General features: G+C 37.2%; 1 pseudogene; it reads left to right on the top strand.

Annotated features, from left to right (window-relative positions):
• The first annotated feature begins 12,736 nt into the window (after positions 1 to 12,736).
• Positions 12,737 to 26,732, top strand: LOC113350988 (annotated as a pseudogene).
• The last annotated feature ends 645 nt before the right edge of the window (positions 26,733 to 27,377 follow it).

Genomic DNA, 27,377 nt, shown 5'->3' on the forward strand with positions numbered 1-27,377 from the left:
CATAGGTCTTAAAAATAGAGCTAATGCACAAGCAAGTAGAATTCCCCAATACGGAAGTTGCTCTCCAATATTATCATGAACCGCTGCTCGGGTTTGTCTCCACATTTTTGCAATAGCCCCGTACATTATGATTAAGAAACGCATGAATACAAAGTAAACATGTGCATAGAAGAGTGCCAATCACATGTGAGAAATGAAATGTACGTACTTTCCATGGAAGAGTGCAACATGTGAGAGGGTTGCTGTAAGAGTTGCGAAGCTTAACCTGTATGCGAAAGCAAAGAAAATGCTTAAATAAACTAGGATGTAAGCTTAACCAATTTGTTGAGCTGTGACTGAGTCTTTCCATATCCATAAAACCAAGGATAGAGATGTAATCGAAGGAAAGAAGTAACCTAGGATTACATAGTATCAAAAAATTGCTACTAAGACAGCCAAAAAGAACTGTAATCTTGTTAGCCCTCCTTTAGGTCTCCTCTCTACTTCATTCAATGCTCTACAAACGATCAAGCATAAGAAACAAAAAAAAACCCATATAATGTGCCAAACGCCGATAATAACTAAAACCAAATTGAAGATTTAACGGCCACCACATATATGGAGAATCCACAAGATATTTTCTAAATAAACCAGCCCAGCCATAAGACAAAAATTGTAATTAATCATAAATAAAATCAAACCTCTTTAGTTGGAAAATTAAATTCTACATTCCATCTCCTCCTCATTCATTTGAATATTGGTCACAATTTCCTTCTTAGCATCAACTTGGTATTTTTTCTCTGACCTACAAAATCCAAAAACCCAAGAAATCAAATTACAAAAATGAAGAAGAAAAATTGAAATGGAAATTACAAATTGAATATAGTTTGTTACCAGATACCAAAATCACCAGTAGCAAAGAGTTTAATCCAAATCCCCAATGATCTTGTGATGAAACTAAAGGGATATTAGATTTAATTGAGCTTTAAATCAGAAGTTGCAAATGGACAGAAAAATGCCCTAGAAAACATCGAAAATTATACCAACATAAACACGAACTAAAACCCACGGAGAATGTTCAAAAACTAAAGATTAGATACAACGTTATCACCAAGAACAACACAAGATCTCCATAGTCATCAATCTTACAAAAACCCCTTAAAAATCTTGTTTCAGAACTCTAAAACTATTGAGAAAATAAAGATAGAAAGAATACAGGAACCCTATGCAAAAGAAACGATTGCAATAACGGAAATACATGAGAAGAAAGAGCAAGGAAAATCATCCTTCAACTCAAGAATCACTATCACAGTTGAAGGCTTCAATGAAACATAACACCCAATTGAACAGATCGAACTCCACTGATTATACCTAATTGAACAGATATATCTCCAACTGATTAGATCGTCTTCTTCTTGTTCAGAAGAATTTGCAGCTTAGGGTTTTAATGGAGGCGGAGCTGGAGAGAAGAACCGACCGAGAAAAAGAAAGAGAAAAAGAAAAGTGAGGGGAGAAAACATCTTTAGGTTTTTTTATAAAAAAAATTGAACAATACAGATTTAGTTAAGAAATCTGATACGGATTAGGGATATCTTTGGACGGTAGGGGTTTGATTAAAGATTGTCATGCGGATCAAGGCAAATGTGTTTTCTTTTTGTTCTGTTTGTGCTTTCTCTTTGTGTTTCCGGTTTAAATTTCGACTAGTCACATAAGTCATAAAGCAATTTTAACAAGTCATACAAGTCATGAAGTAGCTTTAGTTCACATTAGTAGACTCAAGAAGCATAAAAATTATGAAGCTCAGTGTTGATTCGAAATTCAAATATGAACCAAGAAGCATAAAAACTTTGCATGATACATCATCAAAATCGATACAAGTGAAGCTTCAGGAGGGTTCTGACTTCAAACTTAGCATGATCAATCATTGAAATCGATAAATATGAAGCTCAGTGTTGATTCGAAATTCAAATATGGTATAACGACATACAAACTATGAACCACAAAGCTCCGGGAGGGTTCTAACTTCAAACTTAGCATGATACATCATCAAAATCGATAAACATGAAGATCAGTGTTGATTCGAACTTCAAATGTGGTATAACATCATACAAACTATGAACCAAGAAGGTTTAGGAGGGTTCTGACTTCAAACTTTGCATGATACATCATCAAAATCGATAAAAATGAATCTCGAGGTCGATTCGAACTTCAAATGTGGTATATCGGCATACAAACTATGAACCAAGAAGTTTCGAGAGGTTTATGAGTTCAAACTTAGCACGATACATCATCAAAATCCATAAATATGAAGCTTAGTGTAGATTTGAAATTCAAATGTGGTATAACGGCATACAAACTATGAACCAAGAAGCTTCAGGAGGGTTCTGACTTCAAACTTAGCATGATACATCATCAAAATCGATAAATATGAAGCTTAGTGTCGATTCGAAATTCAAATGTGGTATAACGGCATACAAACTATGAACCAAGAAGCTTCAGGAGGGTTCTGACTTCAAACTTAGCATGATCAATCATTGAAATCGATAAATATGAAGCTCAGTGTTGATGCGAAATTCAAATATGGTATAACGACATACAAACTATGAACCACAAAGCTCCGGGAGGGTTCTAACTTCAAACTTAGCATGACACATCATCAAAATCGATAAATATGAAGATCAGTGTTGATTCGAACTTCAAATGTGGTATAACATCATACAAACTATGAACCAAGAAGCTTCGGGAGGGTTCTGACTTCAAACTTTGCATGATACATCATCAAAATCGATAAAAATGAAGCTCGGGTCGATTCGAACTTCAAATGTGGTATATCGGCATACAAACTATGAACCAAGAAGTTTCGGAAGGTTTATTACTTCAAACTTAGCATGATACATCATCAAAATCCATAAATATGAAGCTTAGTGTCGATTCAAAATTCAAATATGGTATAACGGCATACAAACTATGAACCAACAAGCTCCGAGAGGGTTCTGCTTCAAACTTAGCATGATACATCATCAAAATCGATAAATATGAAGATCAGTGTTGATTCGAACTTCAAATGTGGTATAACATCAGACAAACTATGAACCAAGAAGCTCCGGGAGGGTTCTGACTTCAAACTTAGCATGATACATCATCGAAATCGATAAATATGAAGCTCGGTGTTGATTCAAAATTAAAATATGGTATAACGACATACAAACTATGAACTACGAAGCTCTGAGAGGGTTCTTCTTCAAACTTATCATGATACATCGTCAAAATCAATAAATATGAAGATCAGTGTCGATCCGAAATTCAAATATGGTATAACGACATACAAACTATAAACCACAAAGCTCTGGGAGGGTTCTAACTTCAAACTTAGCATGATACATCATCAAAATAGATAAATATGAAGATAAGTGTTGATTCGAACTTCAAATGTGGTATAACATCATACAAACTTTGAACTACGAAGCTCTAAGAGGGTTCTGCTTCAAACTTATCATGATACATCATCAAAATCGATAAATATGAAGATCAGTGTTGATCCAAAATTCAAATATGGTATAACGACCCGAGCCTCTCACTCGGATGAACTGAAGATGCATTATATATGTTCTTATCATCTCGGGTTCGTATATTGCACGAGTTAGACCCGAGTCTCTCACTCGGATGCATTGGAGATGGATTATACGAGTTCTTATTATTCTGGGTTCGTATATTACACGTAAATGTTAACACATAGATTAAAACCTTTGTTTCCCAAAATAATTTCTCAAAATCAATATGCTTTTATTCATGAAAGTAATAAAATTCAAGAGTTGTTTGGCAGGTGAATAATGGAGAAGATATAAATATATGGTCTGATTTAGAAATCTAGCATTTATTCCAATGTTGTTGACTATCCTTGTTCTGCATCAGTCTCTCACTCGGATGAACCGAGGATGGATTATATGAGTGCTTATCGTCCTGGGTTCGTATATTACACGAGCTAAAACCTTTATTGTAACCTTTATTCTGTTGTATATTTTTATAACAGAGACGTAGATAAAATATCTAAGCTTCCAACTCCTTTCAAAGAACATGAAGTAGATAAAATATCTAAGCATCAATGTTTAAAAACAGAGACATTTGAAAGCAGAGACAAGCCGCTATACATACATAACTGAAGGAGGATAATAACATGATCAACAAAATATAAACAAATATATCTAGGGTACAAGAGTCCATCCCCACTAACTTAGATTTAAAACTACAACTGATATCTTTTTCCACCATACACATCCAGAAAAACAGGGACCAACATGCTGGCCAGGAATTATACTATAAAATCATATGATTATAGGTTACTCTTTATCACTTGTACCATTCACCTCTATAAATTGTTTCTTGAATAGGTGCACCGCAAGTTCGCATCGATAACGAGTCGCAAAAGCAGGTTTGACTTTACAAACAGGTTTCTTCCTAACCATATGCTCGATAAACTTGAAGGCAATCACCCCACAAGAGTTACTGCATAAATAGTATATGGATAAATTCTCCAAATATAAGGTTAAAAATTCAAGGTTTAAAATAGATTTCAAGTAAGACTCACGTATCATTTTGCATAGGGGTTTTTAAGTCAAAACTACACCACCATGGACCGCGGTTGTATGCTTTCTCCAAATAATCACGAATTTGACCGACTTCCGGGTGAGTTTTGCTTGAGCGATTATTACGATTTGGTCTAAGAGAATCATAAATTATAATTGTCTTCTCCTTTACTTGAATGGAGACTGCGACCCAGTGAATCTCTTTAATAAAAACTACACCATATACGAAATCAACCTTATCCCAAGAGGGTAAATGCTCACTAGGAGGGCAACCGCGACGTCCTGCTAACCCAGTTCTCAATCTGTCGACTTTGGCAAAATCACCAGCCACACAAAGTTCCTGTTTCACGAGCAAGGAAGCTCAGTCACAATGTATTCATGCAATAATATAAAGAAGTAGAAAATATCCAACCTATTCTGCACAAAAACTTACCGGTAAGTGAGTTAGAAAGTATGACCAGGTACCAGTCGATTTTTCAGAAGGAAAAGACTTGTGCAAAAGCACCAATGCACTGTCAATAATCTGCTGGCAGACCATAAACATGTAACTTCTCACAACCCAAACAATGTTATCATTATTAGATTTAATCGTCAATATCAAATGATGTAATCTGACTCACATTATCGCTTAACCAACCAGTTGAAAGTAGTAATCGTTTATACTCAGAGCAAGACAATAATGATGTATCATCACCATTATAGTTATGGCCATGTAGCTTGATACTGTGGTAAATTAAGATCCATTACAAGGAAACACCATGATTGTTAGTTTTCACATATACAACAATACATAAAAACAAAAGGGTTTACCAGGGAGGAGGCTAACCCGAGGTTTATGAATCTGTTCACATCATCTATATCCTGCTTCATTATTCGCTGATTCAATATGTCTTCTTCAAAATAATTCATCATAACAGGCTCTTCGCTTGTCGGAACCTTTTTTGCTTTCTTATTCTCCACTTTCCCTGTAGGAGTATACGGGGACAACAGGGTTTATTTTCCTCTTACACCTTCCCTGACCTTTTGTAACATCATCAGAAAGAACGATAATGGGTGCAACAGGGCCAGTGCAGGGTTTATTTTTCTGATGCTTTCCTTTTTTCAGCGTTGAGATGTCACAAATGTTTTCTGCCTACATATCCAACACAGTCAAAAATTCATACCTCGATAGTTTTCTGAAAAATGTACAAAAGATATACGTGCAAATGTAGAAACAAAACTAAAGATGAAACAAATACTTACAACAGCTTGGCTCACATCAACTTCCTTATTTAGAGGATTGTACGGATATCGTGGACTTAACTCAATATTGTTGTGCACTGCCAGGAAAAACATCTGGCTTCTTCATTGTCGCACCATCGAAATCTTCTTCTTCGTTATGTCCTCCAGGCGAATTCCCCTGTTCAAACAACATAAATATCAGTTCAATAAAACTTCAATATCAGAATAGATGTGAATCTTAATACAATGAATTTCCAATTAACTCACCGTTTTTGTCTTTGACAATGCATTGTACGTCTGGGTTCCACCAATCTTATCCTTTATTGATTTGATCTCAGCAGTTAAACACTCCAAATTATTCAACATTGATTTATGGCTATTACTTACCTGGACGCTTAACTCCTCCAACTGACCCTTCACTGCACTTCTAAATACCTCCATTTCACCAATCACTGTACTTTTCAAATCCTCCGTATAACCAATCATTGCATTTTTCACAAAAGACTCGAAAGAAGCAATGGTTGAAGTTGATGTCCTAGAACAAAGAACATCAGGCTGGGAGCTAGGATGTGCTACACGTGGTTCTTCCTCATCCTTCTCAAACAGATCTTCTTCCTTCACCACATTTTCATTCCCTAACAGATCTTCTTCGTCATCTTCATCATCCATGCTGCTCTCATCTGGAACCTGTTCATCCACAAAAACATTTTCAGACTCTGACATATTTTCTTCCTCACCCTTCTCAAATAGATCTTCTTTCTCCACCACATTTTCATTCTTTAACGAATCTTCTTCTTCGTCATCTACCAAGGGACCTTCACATAACCCCAACATTACCAAACGGTTTGCATCTTCTTTATGCCACATAATGTCAACAAACACTTCATCCTGTAATTTTATAAAGTCACTCAACCAAATTAATAATATAGCAAACAAAAAAATAAAGTAACTACTAAGGTAGTTATTACTTCATACCTTTGAATCCTTCAAAATCTCAAGTAGAGGCTCATGGTTTATTACTAAATCGCATGTAACACTATACATATGGGGGCGCCAATTTTCAAAAGTAGTCTTGCTTCCAAACTTACGCCGGACTTTCGGCAACACTTCCAGACCCCAAACCTTGGTGAAAAAAGGAAAACCTTTAAAACAACAATTGCAAAAAATTATACAACTATAAAATATCAACCCAACTGATTCTTACCACCAGGACATGAGCCATTCCTTGGCACTTGTAAGTCACATCACTGCCAACAGGCCTGTTAGCCTTAATCTGATAATAAGGCAGCATTGCTATTAACAATAATTCTACTGAATGTTATTTCAGCCCAAGGATAAGAGTTGAAATCGACGAGGTTATCCACCAGGTACCAGTGATCATACTCAACTACTTTGACATCTCCCTTTCCCAGGACATACTTGTGGACAACATATAGTAACGACAATTTCACCTTGTCATCAGATTCCAGTGGGACTTTGACAATTTCACATTCAGCATTAGAGCTGCATGATTAGTGACATTCAGGTGATTTTTTTTCCTACTCCTCCTTTTTACTTGATCGGTGACATTTCCTCGATTTTTCTTTGTCCTCCTTTTTGCTACATTTCTTCGATTTTTTTTCGTCCTCGTCCTCGTCCTCGTCCACTTTGCCAAAAAGTAATAATTTCAAACGTTTTCCAGTTACTGGTTTTCCTTCATTCGGGGAAATACTTCATCTTAAGGCAGGGCTTCGTGTCGGGACGAGAAAAATTATGGTTCGACTTCCTAAAACTAAGCCCCGAAATCAATGCGAACTATTTCTTTCCGAAGGAGAGTTCCTTTCCACAAACCATTACGCGCATTTCTTCACGGTTACCCTTATCACCTTCATCACCCGTGGAGATCTGACTAGCCAATAAGAAGTGAAATAAGGCACTAGACCACGTTTGCATGGGCAGGTGCAGTAAGGAGCCAATTGCAGTTGACATAAATTTCTCTTGCTCAGCAGGAGACAGCAGGTTACGCACCCACTTCAAAACCTTCGGGCTCGAGTATGTTGTTCCTTTGCAGGTATAAGCCCGGTACCTGGCAGGGTGAATAAACATCCTACATATAGAAATAAATAGTTACACCAATAACAACATACAAGTTCTTAGAATTAAGTATTCGATATATGCAAGCACAGACATTGAAAAAAGATAAATAGTTGTTTATTCCAACTAATCCAATAACCACCAGTATTCAAGTTGTAAAAGTGACCCAAGGAATGTCCGGTCTAGTTTCCGTTTACAAGTGGCTCATACCAAATACACCTAGAAAGAAAAATGCAGCAACATGGAAAAAATAGGATTCACATAGAGGCATCTAACTCTCTTTTATATATAAATAACTAAACTATTGTTATTGTTATTGTTCAAATTTAACTTATAGGCTATTAATGCATACACTTCAGAATTTGACAGGGAATGCTCAACGGTGGCACAATTACACTATACCATACAATCATCTATTCAAACAAGTAGATTCAAAACTATATCTAAAAGTAAGTATTCAGCTATTCGAGCTTTATTGATTATTATACTCAGGAAATATCTAATGTGAATCTCCAACAATAAAAAAAAAAGTGACCAGACACACACATAAAATGAATGGTTAGCCTTAATAGGCTAAATGTCACCTATCTACCTTTCAACGCCATCTGTAGATACCACTCTTTTTTCCTCGGCAGTGGCATCCAACACTGTTTTATCCACATGAACAACAAATTTCACTTTTCGAAAACACTTCTTCTTCTTCGCTCCTGCACCCATAACTTGGAACCTAAAAAAATAATATAGTCGAGATTAGTAATAACATAGAAGACATATCAATGATCCAATCCCGTACCTTGCCACTGCGAGCAGCACATCCTTATGTGCTGGTAGATCGTTTCGAAGATATTACTCCTCTAGAAGAAGTGCAGAAGGATGCAATTTGTGGCGAGAAAAAGAACTTGCTTACCACTCACGAAATATAAATCATTCAGTTCAATGCAAGGGAATTATTTTCATAAAGTTCGATAAATACCGACTAATAAAGTTAATAAAAAAGGAACTACAGAACAAATACACCGATGCCTTCTAACTATCAAATCTCTAAATCCAACTCAAAATACGTAGAAGCATCAGAATCAAATTCAATACCTTACGAAAGGATGACATGAAATGCAGACTTTGTGATTTTTGAATATTTAAGAATGCCTTATTGAAACTGAGAATCGACTTTAAGATATATATATATCTTTCCCATTCATAAACTGGAAAGTTAAAAATTTTATGGAAACAGATTATGTTCAGTTGAATTTTCAAATAACTAACTTATCTTAGAAAGTTATCTTATTCTCTTGCACATTGAGTGTTGAATCCAAGACACAACCTACATGTACATATCTCAGATAATATATATTCACTTAGTGTCTAAGTGTGTGTATGCGTTCAAAAATATCGTCTAAACAATATTCAATAACTTCTTCTGGATGACTCTCATGTTTCCTAGAAAGATTTACACAAATAATACTGTTCCATGTACAACATGCAGTTCAACAAGTATAACTTCAAGTCTTCAATTTTGCTAATTTTCAAATGGGTTCTGCGAATGAGACCAAAGAGTGCTCCAATAAACCGCTGAAAGATTTCAAAACATGAAGAGCCTTACTTTATTAAGGATGTTTTAGACCTAATTTCCATTGGATTCCGTACTTTTTGAGGTTACATCTTATAATATGTTCCTTCACGGACCTAATGACCATGTTAAATGTATAGTTTATGGTCAGGAAGTGATCAAGCAACCTTACTGATTCTTCCTAAACCACATTCACAAAGCTACTTTGACAAGGTTCTTTGTCATCCTTTAAGTCAACTTTATGTTACTTTATATCTGCTTTATTGTTGATATATTTAGGTCAATCTTCAAGACAAATTTTACGTTTCAAAGAATATCCAAAAGTGCAGTTTCATAAATATAAAGAGAGAGATCACAGAGACGAATATTGATCATTCGAGCATCAATTCTCTAAAGCTATGAATATTCAAGAAAAATCAATGTGCTGAACACGAAAGAAAAGAAAAAACAAGCATCAAATTTATCTACATGTTTTCTTTATCTTTATTTTTGCACACATAGTAACCAAATTAAGTTTTCTTTATCTATATGTTTTCTTCATCTTCAATTAACCAAATTAAGTTTCAGAACACCACTTATCATTCAAAATCTTAAACACCTAACAACAAATTGCCGACTTTGAAGAAGATGGATCAAGAATAATTGAAAAATTTAATACATAAGCGCATCTTGAGCAATAATATAACTACAACACCTGGATTTCAGTAGATTTGATCTTTCACGCTCCATTAAAGCAATAGTCAGGGTTAAATATGAAATAACGAAATTGATTAAACTTTACTGATTTAATCGACAGGAAAAAATTACACTACGGGAAAAAACATCATTGACCACACAAGATAAGAGTTGCAGTACCCCTACGACAACTCCATTTCATGCATTGTGGAACGGGGGTATTGTAGAAAGTCCAAGTTTTTCTACAATAGATGACAAGTGTTGTAGAGGGTGATGTGATTCATGGTTCGACAATAGTTTGTCAATGTTGTGATTCTCTTTCGATTTTTTTTGATAACCTAACACAACTCTTGCTTGTATTGTAGAACAATCGTGGACAACATAAGTAGTATATCGTAGAAACATATACAACAACAATTACCAGTATTATGAATAATATTTGCACAACACTTGTATGAATTGTCGAACTATCTTGGACAACACCTGGTTATGTCGTGAAGACATTTTTCACAACCTTTGGTATGTGTAGTTGAAATATGGAATACAACTCTTATTAGAAGTTGTGTGCATAAAACTATTTTGAAAAAAAAAATTATAGCTGAAACCGAATTGCATGAATTGCCGAAAGTATTTCACATTCACATTAACATGCCAGTGTAGCACATTTACATTCATTCAAGTTAACCTACCACTCCAATTGCATTACCTAGCTAACTTCAAATCACCTTGTATGAAAGTGTGTTGCGCAACGAAAGAAAATAAAATGATAGATTCTTTGAACATGACTAAAAATATCATATAAATCGTAAAACACATATTGGCCTTCCCTACAAATATGACAGTAGCATACACGTTCCGGTATGGTAGTCTGGGTTACATTGCTAAATGGAAATGATCCGTTTTTGCTGCACACTCTCTTCTTGGTAAACCTAACACCGATTATGAGAAACATAGTGGTAGATGATACCGTAGAGGCACTGGCTTAGACATGAAGTGTCGTAGTTCTCAACGAAAGCCTACAGGAGAAGAGTGTCATTTAGCAATACAAAGTAACAGTCAAAATTTTATAATACAAAGTAACAGTCAACCTAAGAGTGTCATTTAACAATACCTTACACTGAAACTAACCTTTCCAAGTCCTAGAGAGGGTTCACCGTTAGGTTGTGGACGGGGGATGACAATATTCATCAATGTACCTGCAATCGCAAAATGTACGAGTTAGAAACAAATTATTCTGAAGGTCCAAAAGTGTAAACTAGTGGTTTTATTGGGGAGTGAAATCAAATATTTCCAAAGGCTGCGAAACACAAAAAAAAAACAAAAGATCGAATATAAGAAACAAAGACATTAACTTACCAAATTTTCCACCTTCTACCCTCATATCTTCCAAAATATCTTCATACTCTTCATCATCTTTAAGCTCATCTGCAGTAACCACCTCTGTCAGGCATACGACCTTGGTAGCAATGCCACCTCCATTACGGCATTGTATTGCGGCATCTCCATCACCAACTGCAATCCCATTTTTATCTCAAGACTCAGTTTCAGCCATATTCATTTCAACTAAGAAAAAATACAAGAAAGATGAGTTGTAACTGTAGGATCAGTTGCTTGCAACTCTACCTGAATTCCGTCAAGCTCTCTCTTGAACCTCTCCTATGAACTCGCGTAAATCATCTTGGTCCTCACCCTTGTGGTATCATGAGACCTTCAAAACACAAAGTAAATGTAGAACAACCTGTCCTCCAGTAACCAGAAACAAAATATTTTTGTTCTACAGAAAACAAGTGCAGAACAAATTGTGATCGAAAAACAAAGAAAAGATAACAGCTAACCATCTCTCCTGATTTGGGTAAAAGTCCATGCCACTTGGGAATTGCATGTGCACGCTCCATATAAGCTGCATTTGTTCCACATAAGCTGCATTTATCCGGTCATGTACATTCACATGAAGATTCTGGAAGGATCAAAGCCAAGAAGAGGCCACTGTAAACTTACAAGTGACGCAACACGCATATCAACCCCTTTCTTTTCCATGGCTTTTGTCAATTCTGCCACCACATCTTGACCGACCTAGTTACACAGATTTTAAGAGTACCAAGATTAGACACTGGTCTAGGAAACACAAGATTGAAATAGCACCCAGGTTAATATCTTTACCGCATCGTCTATTGAGAATCCTTTTGTCCAATTAAGAAGAGTTCCAGAAGCAATGGATGCCTGCTTTACCGGGAAAGAGAATGTAAAACCCAATTCCCTCTGCCTACCAGGAGCAAGATGAAATTATTCACCTTTAACTACTCGTCGTTCCCTTCCACCCAATTGTACACGCAATACACGGAAGTTTGTTCCACCAAGGTCCAGTGCATAAAGTAATCCATGCTCGTCACTAGAAAACAGAACAGAACACATCAGTTAACTGGATAATAATCTTTCAAAACTATTCGCGCTCTCAACAACACAATGTAGAGAAATGACTATGTTAAACGCTCCAAACCAGTACAACATATGAAAGTTTTCCTACTTCATTGCTGGTAATAAATTCCATCTTTAGAACGCCAATTCCATCGGTAAGTAGAAAAAGAACCTTAGATTTCAAACCAATTTACTGGCCCTTCCCACATGCAAGTAATGAGACATGAAGTGGGATAATTCTAGTCAAACAAAGAGAGATAAAGGCACTCTTGCAGAAATTGGTAGGTCAAGAATCGTGTATCTAACTCTGATATATGAGGAACTCAGCAAATTGATGGACTAAGCAATCAAATTATCGGCTGAAGCACAAATGTCCGCTAAAGACGAGGCTAAATGAATTAAAATCTATCAGAAAAGAAATAAGAATCACTAGTAGCCATGATATTCAATTGTCAAGTCTCCGTCAACTGTATCCAACTTAAGGAAAATTTTACCCATCTCCAGTTACTCCAGTAAACATCCACACTTACATGATATTATCTTTTTGTTAGACAAAGAAGTCAAACAATACCATTAGAAGAAAGAAAGCACAAAAAGGACATTGCTACTGTAACAACACTATTCTTAAAATTTCTATCTGAAATTCCCAAAATTAAAAGTGAAAACTTCCATTCAACATATATAGACCTACAGAAAAACATCAAATCAATCGAATACCAATTTACACATGCAAATTAACTTCCCAAAAATATACCTATCTTTTTTACCACAATTTCAAAGTTCCAAAATGAATATCTCTACAGCAACAAAAAGAAACCCATAGAAATTATAGCACAAAGGAATCACATGTTACCCATCAATAGCAAGATTTTCATCAAAACATAAATTTTAGAAATCACCATTAATGGAAAAGCACAAAAAGAAATCACCTTTTCCAATAAAATTAAAAACCCAAAATTCAATATGACTAAAAAAGAAAAGAAAAAAAAGAAATTAGAGGTACCGACCCAGTGGGAAGATTATCAACAAAACTGATAAGTATCTTGAGCTTACTACCACCACGGCCTCCTTTGCTGCCTCCTCTGCCTCTACCACCACCACGACCTCTAATTTTTCAAATCAAACATTCCCATCTCTAATCCTTCCCTAAAACCTCAATTTCAGTTTCAGTCACTTGATTCAATTACATCCAAGAACCCTAATATCTATTTTGGGAAAGAACAGAAACCCTAGCTTCTCTAATCTTCATTAAAACTCACACATCAATCACTAATTCTTCCTCATCATACTGTGTTCGCAAAACCCATCTTTAATTTCTCCATTTATAACTCAATTAACGATTTACTGAGAAAACCCTAGTTCTCGATTCATAACAGGACTCAATCTTCTTCTTCATAATTAGCAGAAACACCAACTCCTTCTTCTTTTATACATCCTCACGATTTAAATTTCCTCAAGCCATACCTCAATTTCACCTCTCGATTTTCAACTGAAGAAGAGTAGAGAAGAAGAACGAAAAAGAAGAAAAAAGAAGAGAGAATAAGAAGAGAAAATGAGTTTCAAAGAAGCCATTGCAATTTGAAAGAACCGATCTACAACTTCCGTAAGTTTTTTTACATAAGAGAGTGATCGAGAAATAGATTCTGTGGTGAGTTAGGGTTTTCTTTTGCAAGGGAGGCGGAAGATAAGGTTAGAGACGAAGATAAGAGAGGAAAATGAAGAAACTGTGAGAAATTTTCTTTTGATCTTCTATATACCTATCTTTAAACGGCCAATATTTGATTAAATGTGGTCATACGGATTAGGGATATCTTTGGACGGTGGAGATTTGATTTGAGACTGTCATACGGATCAAGGAAAGTGTGTTTTCTTTGTGTGTTTCTTTGTGCTTTATCTATGTGCTTCCGGATTGAATTTCGACTAGTCACATAAGTCATGAAGTAATTTCGACTATCCATATATGTCATGAAGTAGCTTTAGTTCACACCGGAAGACTCGGGTTCTCAGGATACACCATTGAAATCGATAAATATGAAGCTCTTTGTGTGTTTTTTTGTTCTTTTTTTGTGATTTCGATTTGTGCTTTTGTGCTTTATTTTTGTGCTTTCGGTTTATTTTAACTAGGGTTAGCAAGATACATCATCGAAATTGATAAATATAAAGCTCAGTGTCGACTCGAACTTCAAATGTGGCATAATGGCATACAAACTATGAATCGGGAAGCTCCATGAGGGTTCTGACTTCAAGCTTAGCATAATACATCATCGAAATTGGTAAATATGAATCTCAATGTCGATTCGAAATTAGGTATAACGACAAATAAAGTATGAATCATGAAGCTCCAAGAGGGTTCTGACTTCAAACTTGGCATGATACATCATCGAAATCGATAATAAATATAAATCTCAGAGTCGATTTAAACTTAAAATATGGTATAAAGACATAGAAACTATGAATCATGAAGCTCCGGGAGAGTTCTGACTTCAAACATAGCATGATATATCATCAAAATTGATAAATATGAAGCTCAAAGTCGATTTGAACTTCAAATATGGTATATCGACATAGAAAATATGAACCAAGAAACTCTGGGAGGGTTCTGACTTCAAACTTAGCATGATACATCATCGAAATCGATAAATATGAATCTCAATGTTGATTCGAACTTCAAATTCGGTATAACGACAAACAAACTATGAATCATGAAGCTTCAGGAGGGTTCTAACTTCAAACTTGGCATGATACATCATCGAAATCGATAAATATGAATCTCAGAGTCGATTCGAACTTCAAATATGGTATAACGACATAGAAAATATGAACCAAGAAGCTCTGGGAGGGTTCTGACTTCAAACTTAGCATGATACATCATCGAAATCGATAAATATGAATCTCAATGTCGATTCGAACTTCAAATTCGGTATAACGACAAACAAACTATGAATCATGAAGCTTCAGGAGGGTTCTAACTTCAAACTTGGCATGATACATCATCGAAATCGATAAATATGAATCTCAGAGTCGATTCGAACTTCAAATATAGTATAACGACATAGAAACTATGAATCATGAAGCTCTGGGAGAGTTATGACTTCAAACTTAGCATGATACAACATCGAATCGATAAATTTGAGGCTCAATATCGGTTTGAACTTCCTAAGAACGATGAATTCATTCATCTACAGCTAAGATTCCATCGGAATATTCTCCGAAACCTTAAACACACCACAAATTTGTTAACTTCGACATTGAACCTGGCTACGAGCTCAAAATCTGGCCGCGAGTAGACTACAATAAGTCGGAAACTGCGTAAGAACGATGAATCCACCCATCTACAAGTAAGATTTCATCGGAATATTCTCCGAAACCTTAAACACACCACAAATTAGACACTGAACCAGGCTCTGAGCTCGATAGTTGGTCGCGAGTGGACTATTATAAGTCCAAAACTTTATAGGAGCGATGAATTCACCAATCTACAGATAAGATTCCATAAGAATATTCCATTTACAGGTAAGATTCCTTCGAGATATTTTACGAAACATTGAAAAAATCATATTTCTGCATATTGTATGCGTACCCGGATCCAAGATCGAAACCTGGCCGTCGAATCCCCCAAACCTCATTTTTTCCCACATTCTATATTTTAACTTCAACAACACTTATAAGTGTTGTTATACGTTTCTATTAAAAAAAAAAAACTAAACTTGTGAACTGTAAGGATGGTTGATGAGCTAGACATCCATGCATTAGGTTCATGTTCGAATCTCCCCTCTAACGTATTTTTCATCATCATATTTTTGTGTTCTTCAACAACACTTGTGATAATTGTGATAGGCTAAGTCACTACACTTATGAAACAAAGTTGTTATACCTAAATGTCGTCACAACAGTTTTGCTAAAGGAGTTGTCGTTTGTTTTCTTAGCGCAACCCCTTATTCCTAAGAGTTGGTAGTGATGATATACGACAACTCTTCCTTTGAAACCAGTTGTAAAACATAGGACTTTCTACGATGTATAGCGAAGTGTTGTAAATCTCCAGTTGTAGATGTATATTTTTCCCGTAGTGTTAGGGGAAAAGCCAACCCTAAAATTCATATTAAATATGAAATAACGAAATCGATTAAACTTTATTACATACATACCCAAAATTGAATCCTAATTTCAGATTGATGACAAATAATTTTAAACCCTAAAGCATACCTTTTTTTTTCTTCCGCTAGTTTTGAAGTTGAGTTGATATCTTTGTGTCCTGCACAGAACAGGATCTCCCTGTATCCAAATCTTCTTCCCTAATCTCTTCTTCCAGACACTGTAAAAATCAGTTCTTCTTCCAGACACCTAATTAGTTTTCTCTATGGTTTTGAAGTTGAGTTGATATCAGTTCTTCATAGATGGAGAATTGGGTATGTAAAAATCTACTGGTATGGGATATAGGTATTTTGATGTGAAAGATTACGGTTTTCTGGTTTTTCTTTGGTTTTGTGAAAGAAGATGAATGAAAATGTGAGAACTGAGAGAGAAAACTAAGAGAGGAAGGAGATGAAAGAAACGGAAATAACGAGGGGCGGAACTATCAAGAGATTAAATCTCTGCTGAGGTGGTAGCTGACTCATGCTTTAATTTTGCTGAGGTGGTAGCTGAGTCAGTTAAGAGGGTGTGGACCTTTTCTAAATAAGGGTGTAAGTGTCTATATTACCTCAAAAGGGTACTTTAATGTATATTTCAATAAGGGTGGCATTTTCAGAATGTTGTTTCCCGAGGGGATTATTTCTACACATTAAAGTATCCCTTCTCCACGCCAAAGAAAAAAAATAAATAAAATCAAACCAAACATTCTTCACACAACGCACCTCTCCAAAATTGTGACACAAGATCATTACTTTTCCCAGTACTGGTAAACGTCGAAGAAGCAAAAGAGAGTACATAAAAAAAAAAAAAAAAAAAAAAAAAAAAAAAAAAAAAAAAAAAAAAAAAAAAAAACCCATCTCTTGCTAACATAAACTACGAAGAAGTTTTCCCCTTTATCTTCTTTTCTTTCTTGAATTGCTTTATTGTTTTTCTTCTAGGGAGTGTAAGACCAAGAACGGTACTAGATATTTAGACATATAGTCATATACACAGAGTGAAGCAAAGACTCTCTCTAACTTTGGTTGCTGACCATGTTGTACAGACGGATGGAGTGACTGCGTTTAAGAACGGGCAACCAACTAGTTTTCTTTTTTTCTTTTTCTTTTCTTTTCTTTTCTTTTCTTCAACAAGTAAGTTATTACTACTAGTATTATTAAGAACAAGTCTTACCAATATATATCTAGGATTGTCCCATGCTTTGGTTTTCTGTCTTTGTTTAAGTCTTGGATTTGGGGTTATAGCCTCGAGAGAGAGCTTCCCTGCACTTTATTCCTCTTCAAATTTCTAGTACTGAACGAGGTATTGTTTGTGAATAGAGAAGAAGAAGAACAACAACAACAGCCATTTTCCTCTCTCTCTTTCTCACTAGTCTCTTCTGCTGCATTGTGTTGTTACAAACTGAGAATCTCTCATCCTTTTCCTATTCTCACTCACTAGTCTGTATCTTCTTTTACTTCCTCTCTTTCTGTTCATTCTAGTTTCAATTCCTGACTTCACTATTGTACTCCTTGGATCTTAGTTAGTGGGAAGAAAGAACCCAAGAATTTAAAAACTTCATTTGGGTTGTTGTTTTCTAGGGACATATAGATACATTTATTGTATCTTGTCTTGTGTCTGAAAATAGCAAGCTTTGGTATTGAAGAAATCTAAGAAGAAATACAGTGAATTGAGCTGAGGACCTTTTTATTGAGAAATCTCAATTTGGATCTTGTAGTCAATGTTGAGTTGAGTTGATTACAAACAAAACCCAGTGAGTAATCAATCACAAAGGACTAATTTTTGAGTAGTAGTGTTGTTATGAAGAAATATTGAAACACAATTAGGGAAGATGGATATACAAAGAAAAGTAAGTTTTCATGGTCCAAGAGTCTTGTTAGAAAACGGTTTAATATCAAGACTAAAGCTCAGGACTTTCATGCCGATGTTGTCTATGGAGGTGTGTAATCTTTGTTTTTCCCTCCAACTTCATTTGATGGTGTTTCTAAATCTGCTTCTTTTTTTGTGATCAAAGATGTGGGTTTGATGGCATTAATGCTATCATCCGTTTTTAGATTGTTTCATTTTTCCTTCAAGATTTGTTTAACTATTTTCCTACTTTGATTTTGTTTTTTGTAATTAAAGTTGTGGGTTAATTGCATTAGTACTTTTCTGAATCACAGTCTAAAATTTTCATTTTTTTTTTTTGATTGAAGATGTGGGGTGATGATTAACATTATTATTACTTACTGTTCAGTTGTTAATCAAAGTTTTAATTTTTTGTATTGATAAATATTTTGTTTGTATTCAGGTGGTAATAGAGAATGGAACAACAGATACTCAGAGATGGAGGCATGCACTACCAAGAAAAGCAGAACAGGCTCAGTATTTTTCTGTGTAGAAATCAGATTCTAGAGTTATTAGCTATGGACCTGTAGATACCATAATCTGTATGGACACATGGAGGATGATTAGAAGCTGCAGCTGGACACAAGAATACAGCAGCACACACCACATCAACCCCAACACAGCTTCAATCCTAAGCTAAGGATAGAAGAGTAATTCTCCGGAAGATATTTTCCCTTTATAAACCAAAACGATTAGGTCTAAAAAGGGAGAGGGGTCGGAGAAGAAAGAGGAGGGTTTTGTTTCTATTTCTATTGCTTTTCTCTTTTCGATTCTTGGGATGGATGCCTCACAGAGAGATGGACGAAGCTCCTTCAATGTAACCCAACAATCTTAATAAACACCTTAACTCTTTTTCACCCGTGGATGTAGACACTCCGTTGTCGAACCACGTATATGCTTGTGTTGATTTCTATTTCATTTCATAATCTTAATTTCGTTCATGATTTGAGTCTATATCTTGTTATAGACGGTACTTTATCATGTGTTTCAATTGGTTGTGCTACCAAATTAATGGTGTTCACAATTTGGCGCTAGAAACAGGTTATGAGTAAAGAATTTATTCTACCTTCTCAAAATGTATTTTCTTATACTTGTTTTTTGACCGACTTTGAGATTTGTCTCTGCCAGCTCTGTTGGGTTACAAACCAATGTCGTTTGTTTTCCTGAGATCCTTACGGCTGTCATATTTGGACGACCAAAGTTTCTCTTTGGGTTTTGAATTGTAGTCCATGTTCTAGTCCTTTACCTTACAACCAGTATGTTTCCCAAGCATTTTTTGATGTGCAGGGACTACACACCGAAGATGCAATTCATACCCAGGCAACGATGCTGCAAAGGATGGTGGTACAAAGTGTTGCCGATGCTCCAAATGAACCCGTAGTCTTAAATACAAAGACGATGACACCAACCGAAGTGCAAACCCACTGATCAGGTCCTCATGCCAATGACGATGAAGTACAAAGTTCATCCAAGTGAGCGATGAAGTACAAAGTTCACCCAGAGGACTAGTCAAATTCTGATGCCGACAATACAAAGCCATGCAGCGATGAGCAGAGTCCGATGCCAAAGCTCTGCTAAAGAAAACCTGCGACGATGATGTTTTTGGACCAATCAAAAGTGGCAATGCAGCCGCATAGCCACCTCAAATCGTAAAGACGGAGAACGATGGTGTACCTTCGTTTTCTCCGATCCAGCTTCGATCTCATTCCGATGATGCCAAGCTTCTGTAAACCCAGCTGCTTAATAATGGCACAGTCTTTCCACGCGGGGTAGCATTACTACATACCACCGTTGTTGCTGCCATGATGCGGTTAATCGCACTCATTAATACTTGGGTTCTTTAGTGATCTAAAGCCCGAAGATGATCTAAAGCCCGAAGATGATGAGCCAAAGCCTTGCTACGATGCCAAAAGTCCGAAGAGTTCAAGCTGAAGATCAAAGCAACAGAGTTACACGAAAGTTCCAAGTATTAATACTTGGAACATTACCAATGAGATCCGATAATAGAAGCATATCTTCATGAATAAAGAGATCGAGATATGAAGATATCTCTTTCAGATTCATGAAGATATTCCTTACCAATGAGATGAAGACATCTCTTTCTCTCTCCGCTCACTCAGGGGCAGAATCCAAATACCGCTGATGCTTCGTTCTCTTTAGCATGGAGTACGTAAAGAGCAATATCAAATAACCAGTAAAAGTAGTTCTGCCGATGATGTCAAAGACAAAGCCCTAGATACTCCTTGTTACTGTCAACTGATCTTGTCGCTACGAACGTAAAGCTGCTGCTGGCTGATGGTATAGACTTCTTCCAGTATAGAGCATACATGGGGAAAATAGCTTATGAATATATCAGACGGGAATGCAAAGCCTTGCAACGACCATAATGAGCGGTTGTCTGACGTCGACGATGGCATGAAGATACCAAGTCTGATGTCGATAAAGCTAAAAGAGTTTAGCCAAGCTCAGTTAAAAGCCACGGTATAACTCAAGTCTGATTTCGACGATGGCATGAAGATGCCAAGTCTGATATCGATGACGATGAGTTAACCCACCTCTGATGTCGACGCGCGATAAAACCGGAAACTCATTACTCCCAACAGTATTGGCTCCGGAGTTCTTATATTATACTCCTATTATTCAACAACCGTTGTCTCCAGTGCTATCAGTTGGCAAGCTTCGCGAAAATATATCATAAACACGAAGAGTACATTGTTTCTGGGTTAATACGATGCTTTAAAACCGATGCAGCACCAAAAACGAAGATCTAATGCCCGAAGGCTGGAGTGCGATGACAATGAAGAGCCGAAGTCTTGCTACGAAGAGTTTTTTTTTTCATGATGTTAATTAGTATTCTTCTTTATTCATAATATTAATTTCAACGTGCTGTGGAAGACTATCACCAAGGAAAAACACGGAAAGATTTTTCTTCTTGGTATTCTAAGGACAGTTTTTGTGATCCTTAATGTCCGTCTTTGGGAGGACGGACGGGTGTTAAATGAACCACTTTGCCAACATTTTCCATCCTTGCGTGCTGTTGCACGCTCCAAAAATAAGCCGATAGATGATGCTTCCTCGCATACTTGCAACCGCTGCAAACAGAGAATTAAATTGGTTAAAAAGTGCTTACAACCGGTGCAGTTCAACCTGTTGTGTATATGCCGTAATAGGCTATCTTCCAAAATGACTTGTTAAGACAAGGGAACGAAGGCTCTCCACACATCGATGACTTGTTTACACGAAGCATTCGTGTTTACACGAAGCTTTTACGATGACTTGTTAAGATAACTTGTTAACACGAAGCATAGTTTACTCGAAGATATGACTTCACTTCACACAACGATGATATAACTTCGGTCACACACTACAGCGACGCAGCTCCTATCTTCACCCCAAGATTGATGTAGAGCCATCTTCTTTATAACCGACGACGATGCCGCGTAGCAAGATCGTGAGCTGTTAACCAATCGTATAACCAAATTTCAAACGGCGTTACACGAAGATCATATAACCAAATTTCAATCGTATAACCAAATTTCATCGAAGACCCAGGTGAGGAAGGTCCAAACAACAAAAGACTTTGCTCCAGCAACGAAGGCCCTGTTGACGAGGACTCCAACAACGAAGGCTCTGTTGACGAAAGTCCCAACAACAAAGGCTTTGCTCCAACAACGAAGGCCCTGTTGACGAGGGCTCCAACAACGAAGGCTCTGTTGACGAAGGCTCCAACAACGAAGGCTCTGTTGACGAAGGCTCCAACAACGAAGGCTCTGTTGACGAAGGCTCCAACAACGAAGCTTCTTCTATTCATCGAAGACTCAGGTGAGGAAGGTCCAAACAACAAAGGCTTTGCTCCAGCAACGAAGGCCCTGTTGACGAGGACTCCAACAACGAAGGCTCTGTTGACGAAAGTCCCAACAACAAAGGCTTTGCTCCAACAACGAAGGCCCTGTTAACGAGGGCTCCAACAACGAAGGCTCTGTTGACGAGGGCTCCAACAACGAAGGTTCTGTTGACGAAGGCTCCAACAACGAAGGCCCTGTTGACGAGGGCTCCAACAACGAAGGCTCTGTTGACGAGGGCTCCAACAACGAAGGTTCTGTTGACGAGGGCACCAACAACGAAGGCTCTGTTGACAAAGGCTCCAACGAAGGTTCTGCTGTTCATAACTATGATCCAGAATATGATGGTCGAGCAGGACGGTCAATGTTTACGGAGCAATCTCCCTGAACTTCATATCTTCATGAATGAAGATATCCCTTAAAAAAGGGATATGATCTTTGTGAATGAAGATATCCCTTACCACAGAGATAGGAAGATATCTCTTTCGCATTCACAACGATGATCCAAAATCCGGTGGGGATGCTCCAAAGACATCAACGATGCATAACCCAATGGAGAGTGCAAAGCTTTGCAAGGACGATTCAAAGACGAAGGCGTCTGTACAATAAATGAGAAGTAGCGCAGACATGATGCTTGCTGAAGACGACGATTATTGCTCCAGACACCGCACTAGTTAACTACTGAGAAGCATAAGAAGCTTGGCCAATATGGTGTCGGCTCCACTCCGAAAATATAGCCTCGGTGAAATTCCGATGATGCATGATGATGACAATACGATTCCCTACAAGATCCTAAAGTGTCCTTGGGGTTTAATAATTTTAACCCAATCAATAAACAAAAGTCAATCTCGAGGTCTTTTTGGCGGTTTTCAAGTTGCTAATTGAAATTAAATAATTTCATAATGTTGGTATTACTAACGAGTATCTTGAAGCACAAGAAATAAAATAATTTATTGTCCTGGACCGATCCTAAAACGAGCGGGTAATACAATATGAGATTAAATATCTCACGTGGATACCAAGTAAACAAGCCTTCTACTGTAACCTCGAAACTTTTTTCACTCAAAGATGCCTGACGGCAATACACAAAGAAGCATGTGCTGGTTGTTACAGATCTCCAGCAAATCATGATTTTTGGCAACTGCAATAGAGAAAAAGTGACAGCAACGGAGAAGTTAATAAATTCTTCGTCGGGGCAATCATTTCAAAAGCACAGTTCAAGGGGCAGCTCAAATTCGACAGCCTAAGCATCCTACGTTAGAGCAGATACTTTTGCTTTCGCAAGCTTCAAGAACCACCTTCCGAAACCAAAAGGGGGCATACACACAACTAAAGAGTTTGCAAATATTCAGACTCCTTGCATCTTGTTTATATTAGCATACATTATTATATGCATTTGATACATTTCAATTCGGAATAATGCATACATTTCCATAAATTGGATACGTTTTTGAATACTAATGCATATAATGGAGAACCGGGGCAAGCACCACCGGTATCATATCTTCATACTGGGTAAAACGTTCACACGCAATCTCTCCGGACTCCCCCATAAGCGTCTATGAGTGTACGACCAGGGGGAAGGCTTCCATAAGAAAGAGATGCCCAACATGACATGCCTTTGGCAGCTCAGCGGAACGGGTGTTTGCAAAACATTCAGTTTTACACCACGTCTTCGGGAGATTTTCAACCCCCACCGTTCGGTAATCTCCTGGCCCGAGATTGGCCAACGGGGTGACAGGTTCAAACACTCATCTTACCTCAGCGACAATCGATTTACGATTCCCCACAATGCAGGGGCAAGATCAAACCATACAAATACTTAATAAATTTGTTACTGCTCATAAGATGAATTTACCTTATTTATTATAATACAAAAAAAACTGATACGAAATGTCGTCCACTTACATTTTTGTGCCAGATAAATTTGAGTAATCCTACGAGGTCCTGTGACCCCAAATAATACGGTGTTGTGAAGTAAAAGTTGTCGACGCTACGATGTATAGGTTGTTGCTGCTCAACCGGCCTTACAAAGCATGTTCAACTTGAAGCATGCAACGGACAAGCACCAAGCCGGGTATTGAAAATGTCAATGCCAAATACCAACAAAGAACAAGCCACGAAGAGTGCTTATACCAGTACGATAAGAATGCAGAACCTTTCGACAAGGAGCGGCCGAAGGAAACAACAACCGAAGCATGAACGATTATGGTGAGAGGAATTTTTCTTAAGGATCGCTTATCATCGACCCTCAAGAAAAGGGGCAAATTGTAGATACCATAATCTGTATGGACACATGGAGGATGATTAGAAGCTGCAGCTGGACACAAGAATACAGCAGCACACACCATATCAACCCCAACACAGCTTCAATCCTAAGCTAAGGATAGAAGAGTAATTCTCCGGAAGATATTTTCCCTTTATAAACCAAAACGATTAGGTCTAAAAAGGGAGAGGGGTCGGAGAAGAAAGAGGAGGGTTCTGTTTCTATTTCTATTGCTTTTCTCTTTTCGATTCTTGGGATGGATGCCTCACAGAGAGATGGACGAAGCTCCTTCAATGTAACCCAACAATCTTAATAAACACCTTAACTCTTTTTCACCCGTGGATGTAGACACTCCGTTGTCGAACCACGTATATGCTTGTGTTGATTTCTATTTCATTTCATAATCTTAATTTCGTTCATGATTTGAGTCTATATCTTGTTATAGACGGTACTTTATCATGTGTTTCAATTGGTTGTGCTACCAAATTAATGGTGTTCACAGGACCATTTCCTTCACCAATCCATCTCCCAACTAAAAATATTAATTGCCTTTTCTTTTCATTTTTTTAATCTCCTTTCCCAACTTTGACGTACACAGAGAGATCGAATAGGAGTAACTTTGATGGCGTTAGGAGAGGAAAGCTTGATCTTGATGCTGCTCAAGTTACTGATGTCCAAAATCAGTTACTGATGTCCAAAATCACAGGTACTTATATATCTATCATGATTCATGATGTTTCTTCTTCTTTTATTGTGTTATTTGATTTAAATTTTTTGGTTTTTGACTCCTTGTGCACCTCTTTCGATGTTGGTGTAGTATCTTTGTAGCTACATGGAATGTAGGTGGAAAATCTCCACCAAGTCACTTGAATTTAGAGGATTGGCTTCATACTTCACCTCCTGCTGATATCTATGTTCTTGGCTTTCAAGAGATTGTTCCGTTGAATGCTGGCAATGTTTTGGGAGCAGAAGACAACGGTCCTGCAAGAAAATGGCTAGCACTTATCCGTAAAACTCTGAACAATCTTCCGTGGAAATGGTTGTTGTTACACGCCTTCACCTGTCCCTGATCCCGTTGTAGAATTAGATGCTGATTTTGAAGGATCAACAAGACAAAAGGCTTCTTCGTTTTTTCATCGTCGGTCATTTCAATCCTTAAGTCGTAGTATGAGAATGGATAATGATATGTTGGTCTCACAGCCACGACTTGATCGGAGATTTAGTGTCTGTGATCGTGTTATGTTTGGCAATAGACCAAGTGATTATGACCCAATTATAGATGGGGTTCATCCGATGAGGAAAACGTACCTGAGGATTCACCTAGTACTGTTTACTCGCCAATGTGTTTTGGTGGATCAAATTCTATGGAGCATAGAGAGAAATCATCAGGGAATTCGAGGTATTGTTTGATCTCTAGTAAGCAGATGGTTGGGATATTTTTAACAGTGTGGGTAAGGAGTGATTTAACTGATGCTGTTCGAAACATTAAAGTTTCTTGCATTGGCAGAGGACTAATGCGATATCTTGGGAATAAGGTGAATATGATTTTTTTTGTTCATTAGCTTATAATATAATTCTTTGAGTACCAAATGAAGAACTAAGCAAAGGGGAATACCAAATTGCATTTTCAGGGTTCCATTTCGGTTAGTATGTCCTTGCACCAAACAAGCTTTTGCTTCGTGTGTAGTCATTTAACCTCTGGGCAAAAGGAGGGGGATGAGCTACGACGGAATTCTGATGTCATGGAGATATTAAGAAAAACGAGGTTTCCACGTGTTCATGGATTGGGAGATGAGAGAGGGTGTGTGTTGGCTGAAGCCTGAAGTGGTTTGTACTGGCAAAACTTATAGAAGATGAAATTGGAGAATATTTGATTCTGCTGTTGATGGGTGTGTGCCTAGATGGTGATGCGATGAGGTTGAGTCTGTTGCTGCCAGGGGTGTGTGTCTGTGTATGAAGAAATGAAATTGGTGGTAATATGAAGATCTGGAGCAGGTGCCCTATTGAGTTGTTGTTTCTGTTGATGCTTGAATTGCAGAAGAACAGGGAGTGGAAATTGGGGTTTGCCTATGTTGAATAGTGCTGGTGATGGTTGAAGACAGATTACATGGAGAGATTGGAGTTTAATGATGAGGTTAAGCTGCAAGTTAGCTGAAGATATGGTGATGATTGAACTATAGAAGAAAAATATGAATGGAAGTCCTGAATTAGATGTATGGTTAGATTTTTTATTCTGACGACAACTCATTACCGACGATCAACTGATTTATGTGAGCCGACATCAAGTCACGTTAACAGGGTGTCAGTAAAAACGCCTAAATCACTAGCTTTTCTCAAATGGTACAAAAGACGTTGCCACCCGAGGGTATGTAAACTGACAATTTGATTGGTCTGTATTTCAATATCTCGTTACTGTTGACAACATCAGAAGCATCAATGGTAGATAGTGCTGATGCGAAAAGCGCAACGCCAAGTCGAATGCCACAAATGAGTGCGGATCTATGTCAAGTTTCCTATGACTTTCATTTTCATTTGATTTTCTCTTGAGCTTTGCCTAAGAATGACAAATTCAATTTTCTTTCTGTAAGTTGTAGTGGCTGCATAATCCTATTATGTGCCTGCAAAAGTCGCTGAATAATTTGTTATGCAACTACGAAAATGGATGCATAATCTGTAATGCATCTAAAAAAGTTAATGCACAATTTGTTATGCCGTCTGGAAAACGGTTGCATAACATGTTA

This window comes from Papaver somniferum, chromosome 2 (assembly GCF_003573695.1).
Source record: "Papaver somniferum cultivar HN1 chromosome 2, ASM357369v1, whole genome shotgun sequence".
Taxonomy (NCBI): domain Eukaryota; kingdom Viridiplantae; phylum Streptophyta; class Magnoliopsida; order Ranunculales; family Papaveraceae; genus Papaver; species Papaver somniferum.